Source organism: Crocodylus porosus, unplaced genomic scaffold (assembly GCF_001723895.1).
Source record: "Crocodylus porosus isolate Cpor-Errol unplaced genomic scaffold, CroPor_comp1, whole genome shotgun sequence".
Classification (NCBI taxonomy): domain Eukaryota; kingdom Metazoa; phylum Chordata; order Crocodylia; family Crocodylidae; genus Crocodylus; species Crocodylus porosus.
In genome coordinates, this window is record NW_017728931.1 from 17,005,231 (window position 1) to 17,011,506 (window position 6,276).

Below are 6,276 nucleotides of genomic sequence, written 5' to 3' on the forward strand. Positions count from 1 at the left end.
GGAATAGGGGACCTTATTATAATCTAATGTTTTATATTGTTAATGAATAGAAGTCAAAGGACCAGATTAAGGCAATCTGAGGCTTTGTACATACACTAGGCCTAGCCTCTTGGTTTTTTCCACTGGCTTGGGCACCTCATTTGCAGTAACAATGATGCATGCCTTCCTCTCCCCCTTCACAGAGAAAAGAGAAGTACTTTGATTCTCCTTTGCTTTTCCTCAGAGCTGCAGCAATAGATCTCTTGTCTCCCTTATAATTCCCATCCCACCGAGATGCAGGCAGATTTGACAGCTATTGGGCTTCCAGTATTTACCTTAGTAGTTGTGTTATATCTACACAGTTTGGGTCCTAAGCATGCTCCTCCTTTCGCTGTACATGATACCCTCTGTCCAAGGGCAGTTAACAGAACAGGAGGTCTTTGAGTTAACAGTCTATTGTGATGCATGAGACAATTCATATCTCCCAGAACATTTTTACCAGGTTGCCTGAAGATACAGGTTGATGCTCTTGCATTTTTGTGCCCTTGGTTTATGTTTTTTTAGCTCGTCATCTTAACTAGGAAAGGCAGAAGCACAATATGTTTTTAAATGAAAACAGAACCCCCCAGGTATTCTCCATATGATGCCAGACGATGGAATGTATTACTCTCAGTTTATTTGGCTCTTCCAAGAATGTGAAATCAGTGAGAAAGAGAGAAGAGACCATAGCTTGGGAAATAGGGAATACCATATATATTCAGATACCAGAAGCATGCAGATAGATCACACGTTTAGCTTTGAGGAGGCTGAATGAGGAAAAAGAAACAAGATTTTTTCTGGAAAAAAGTGTAAGGGAAAGTCTTACTTGCCAGTGCAGGGGCTGCAGGTTCTGGGCATGTGGAGTGGGAGGGAGGGAATGGGGGGCAGGTTGGAGTCTTTTCCTCAGCCTCACTCCTCCCCCCTGTGAAGGGCTGCTACTACAACAGCTAGAGGGTTAACCCTCTCATCACAGCTGCATCCTAACTGTCTGTAGACCAACACTATAAAAGTCTAAATTCGGCAGGCATTTTTAGGGGGGGTTGAACCAGTAGCTGTTGGCTGTGCACCAGAGGGAAGGAGAATAAGGGTGAGGGGAGAATTCCTGCACCAGCTCCACTAGGCCCAAGCTTCCAGGCCCTGTGGAAATCAGTTTCCTCATTTGACATGCATCACAACTGTCTGCTGCTTGTTTTGGGAGAAACAGCACATGTGGGGTGCAAGTACTTTAACCAGTTGAAAAACCATGGGTACCTGAGGGCATTTTTACATACGCTCTGGCAGTAAGAGGGAGCACTTTAATTAGAACCACTCTCAGAGCCACTCTAATTAAAGCTCTTGGAGTGTCTTGTATATCAGTGTCCCTGTGCTTCAGAATGGCAGCGGGGGTGTTTTATCTAAAGCTCACTAAATAAGCTTCAGTTAAATCACCCCAGCACCATTTTGAAGTGTGGGGAAGCTGATACGTGAGACATGGAGGCTAGCTGGAGCATGGACTCCAGGAGACTCGATTAATCAAGTCTGCTCCAACACTGTAATTATGGTGCATCAGAGCAGCCTCCTGGCTCGTGTACAGGCACCCTGATATTGTAAGAGGAAAATAATTTACAATATTGATTTTTGGTAATTTTCTGCTGAAATGCATACTATGTAATAATCCACATATATGAAGAGGTGTCAGTTTTTCATAAAATTCTGCAGCAGTGTTTTATGTCTAAAAGCTGTTAGTTACAACAATTACGCAGTACTCCTTGTGTCCAAATAGCAATTATATTATCAGTTGCAACTATGAATCATATATATTTGCAAAATATACATATTTACATATCTTTTAAGGAATTAAGGACCTCTTTCTACATCGCTGAGTTTTTTGCCTGTGAATTCCCTTCATTTTTTGGTACTAAAATTTTAAGCAAAAGCACCTATTAACTGTTTCTATTCTGTTCTTTAATCTGCAATTAAAGTATGGACCAAAGAAGGGAAAATTGATGTTATTAAAATGAATATTTTATCATGCTTTCTTCATATATCTAATTTCCTTCCTCTTTTTAAGATAGCTTAAAACAAGTTAGATCACATGACTAAAAATTCCTTATTTTTAAGAGGGAAAGATATCAACATTCTTCTGAAAACAATACTTTCCTAAGAACAAGAAAAGGCTCACAATTTTACCATATAAGGCTCCCATGTAGAAATCATTTAATTATCTAAACAACTTTACTTATTGCAGTCATTTCACAGAAGTAAACAAGAACTACTAATATGAGTGAAGTTGCTCATCTGATTAAGTGCTTGCAGAATGCTTATCGAGCTTTCATACAGCATTTTCACACTGACCACTTGGAACATTTAATAAAGGCATTGTTATTCCTATCTGCAAAATGGTAAAATTGAAACATAAAAGAGTTGAAGTGACTTAACTAAGATCATTTGGCTGGACAGTACAAGAGACAGGAATATAATCTTAAATTCCCTAAGGTATATACTACCTTTAAAACAATCCCTTCTTCTTTGGGCAGACATCCCAACTGTATAAACACATAGCACGACTTCATAATGAAAAATAACTTCTGTACAAAGCAGAAACTCATGCATCCACTTCCCCTCTTAGAAAGACTGATGCTGGACGAAGAGTATATTGTAACCTACCAGCAAACAAAGCTTGAAGAAATATCAGTGCTGAGTATAGCTGGTCAGATTATTATGGGTTTTGAAAAATTACAGAAATAAATGTTTGTTTCCTTTTTTCCACTTGCCTCCTCTTTTTCAAGCAAGCATAAGTCAGACCATTTAGCATTAGGCAATTGGTACTGCTGGGAAGTAACAGATTTCAAAAAGTCATGTCCATCAAACTGATATTTCTAAAATGTGAAATGGTGCTACAAAATAATGCTTTAAAAAGAAATTAATGCCTACAGATTAGGCATTAATATGTGAGTCGGTTTGGTCCCAACACAAGAGCAACCCTAGAAGCTTTAGCTTTGTTAACATCTATAAAGAAAAATTTAATGGCATACCAGGTTCATTAAGCTGTATAGGCATCACTGTTAGCAAAGTATACTGCAATGCTGGAAAACACTTACCGGGTACATGTCCCAGGACAAAAACATGGAACTGTGGATTATGTAAAATTGTAGGTCTTCAAAGAGCATAATTTATAAAAGGTGAAAATGTTACAATCTGATTAAAAATGGTGTTCAATTTTAGAGTGGTTTGACTCATGTATAACTATAAAGAGAGGATGTGGCAGGACTACTGTATTGGTGGGCTTGGTTGCAGCGCTAGAGACTATGGGACTGACATCATTGTTATATGCTGACAATTTTCTGGCTTTGCATGCTATTTTTTTCCGTCTGATACACTTTGTCTTGCCATCTTCCACTAATTGATTATTTCTTTTTTCTCTGGTTCACTTTGACAACTGAAGGCAGGGAATAAATGTAAAATAAAGTTGTACATATGATTCAATGAATTTGGCTCACCATTGTCTCATTCTTCCTTGTGTTCTTCCTATCTGTCTGTTATATCCTTCTGCTTTTATTTTTTCTTGTTTTGTGCTTAAAATTTAACCTTTCTGGAGGAAGAGAACTGTCTTTTTGTTCTGTTTGTGTAGTTCCCTGCACACTGACTGTGGTACTCATATGCCACTAAAATAAAATCATAATCCCCTCCTTACATTATTTATATTTTTATGTTATTGTGTTTTTTTCAATTGTGGTTTTATTTATATGATAATTATTTTAAATATATATTTAAGGAGACTTTCCTAATACATCAAAGAAAATGACACTAGGCCTGGATTTAAAATATAAAATAAAACAATATTTTTCATCAAAACGACGCAACAATAAGTCTAAACGGACAGAAAAAACAACAACTAAGTTTAAATTGGATTAATTCTCCCTAATTGGGTGTGCTTATATGTGGTTTTGAGAATGCTAAGAGAAGACATCACGTTAACTCTAATGATTTCTTGTTTAACTTGCACCACTTAAATGAGTAATTCTTTTCTCATGTGGCTGTTTTTATAGATATAACATCTTTACATGCTTGGACTGCTTTTTTAAATTTAGTGCAACTGGTGTTTGTCTCTTAATTTGGCTTTTTATGCATGAGAAATGTTTTTGATCAGCTAGAATGCAGTCAACATGTATGCAATTAAATAACTATATTGGGAGCTGCTGTTCTGTTTTGAAACAGACGTTTAAAAAAGATCCAATGACTTGACTCTATCCGTAGAAATTTGACATTTTTTCTCAGCCAGGCTAGTAAAGCCATAGTCGGAGTACACTTTGTCCAGTTTAAGCAGGATGTGAATAAACTGGGGAGCATCCAGGGGTGAAGTGCCTCCCGAAATATCTACAACTCCTATGAAGCTTGTTTCCAAAAGTGAAAAAAAAATAGTTCCAAACATAGTTGCCCCTTAAGGTTAATTATTTCAGAGCAATGGTTCTCAACCTTTTCTAGACTCAAGGCACCCCTCAATTGTCTCAAGGCACCCCTCCATACCTTTTGTGAATTAAGTAGCACACAATGTGAAAAAAATAACATATATTATAGTGCTTACATTACAGTGGGCAGCATGGGTAGGGTATTGTCCAGGCAGAGGCAAGCCTAAGCTTAGCTTATCTGCTTATCTCCTCACCCCTTGCAATACCCTTCAAAGGATCTGGTGGCACCCCAGGATACCCCAATACCTTGGTTGAGAATCACTGTTTCAGAAGTACCAGTTGTGGCTCTATAGAACTTTGCTTTGCTCTTAAGATAAGAATTTAGATGCTTTGTTATGTTGACAACACAATATGTCCTCAAAATTACAGCATTATCCCTCTAAAATGTCTATTAATTAATCTATTTTCAAACGATAAATCCATTTTTACAAAATCAAACAAAATTAAAATATGGATTCCCTCCATCAGAATGATGCAAGATATTCATTATTTTAATAAAGGGCATCTTTCCAAGTGACAGCAGCATGTAGCCTCAGTGTAATTGAGGACAGTGGAAGATGGCAGACTTTTTGCAGGAAGGCAATTTCCTGCACCTATCTTTGCTAACACACTAACTTCCAATTATGGAAAATAATGGCAAAAATTGTTATTGGACCTCAGACCTGAAGAAGAATGCATTACATTCAGGAGGATGTCTAAGTCTATCCCAGTCATGCAGTTGGTCCAATAAAAGATATCCACCACAAAGTCCTCGCCTCTCACATAATGAAACTAAACTGTTTTTCTTCACTACCACTGAACTAGGATATAATCAGCAAAGAGGGGAAACTAGAAGCGTGCCCATACAGGGAAATGTTAGTTGCAGAACAGATTCTGTCACTCATGTACACAGCAAGGCTGAGCGGAGGAGATGGACGGGAATACAGGGCAACATATAATCTGAAAAAGGGAAGAACAGACCTGAGGCATGGGTGCATGTGAATGTTCTATACAGGGAAAAATTAAATTCAAAAGGATCACAGTTAGGTAACCTCACTGAGCATTTTTGTATCTCTGTGGCTAGGGACAGAAGTTGACACCTCACGTGCTGCTGGGGATGGGAGGACCCTAGCCAGGTCAGCACCAGCCAGCAGAAGCGGCGGTGGAGCCATGTGCCGCTCAGGACAGGATAAGCCCAGCCGGAGCAGCAGGGGCTCAGCTGCATTTTCCCCCTGCCTGCGCCGGTCAGTCCCGAGTGGCACATGGCTTCGCCACCACTTCTGCTGGCTGGTGCCGACCCAGCTGGGCGGGGCAGCATGTGGCTGAAGCTGGCTTCCCACGTGCTGCTGGGGACTCCCAGCTGGGTCAGCACTGGCCAGCAGAAGCGGTGGTGGAGCCTCCTGCCTTTTGGGACCAGTTGGCACAGGTAGTGGGAAAGTGCAGCAGCATGTGGTGAAGCCACCACTTGATAGGGGATGGGATGGTGCACCAGGGTGGGAAAGCTGTGGCTGAGCCCCCTGCAGCTGTGCTGTATGCTCGTTTAAGACTGAACAATATGCTCAAGAATAGAGCATGAACGATCTGGGCTCCAACATAAATTTGAAGCAGGTAAAAATCTTTGTAAAAATACTGTCCAGTGTTTGGATTGTGTTTGCTTCTGTTTCTCTTTGTGCGGGATTGGGGGGTTCAACTTGTTACTACTTGTTAAAGATGTGTTACTAACAAGTTATTAATTCAATAAAAGTAAATCTTCTTGAAGATTATTCTCAAAAATGCCCATATTTTGTTGCTTTGATTAGTTTCCACTCTGGCTGATATCTTTTCCACATTT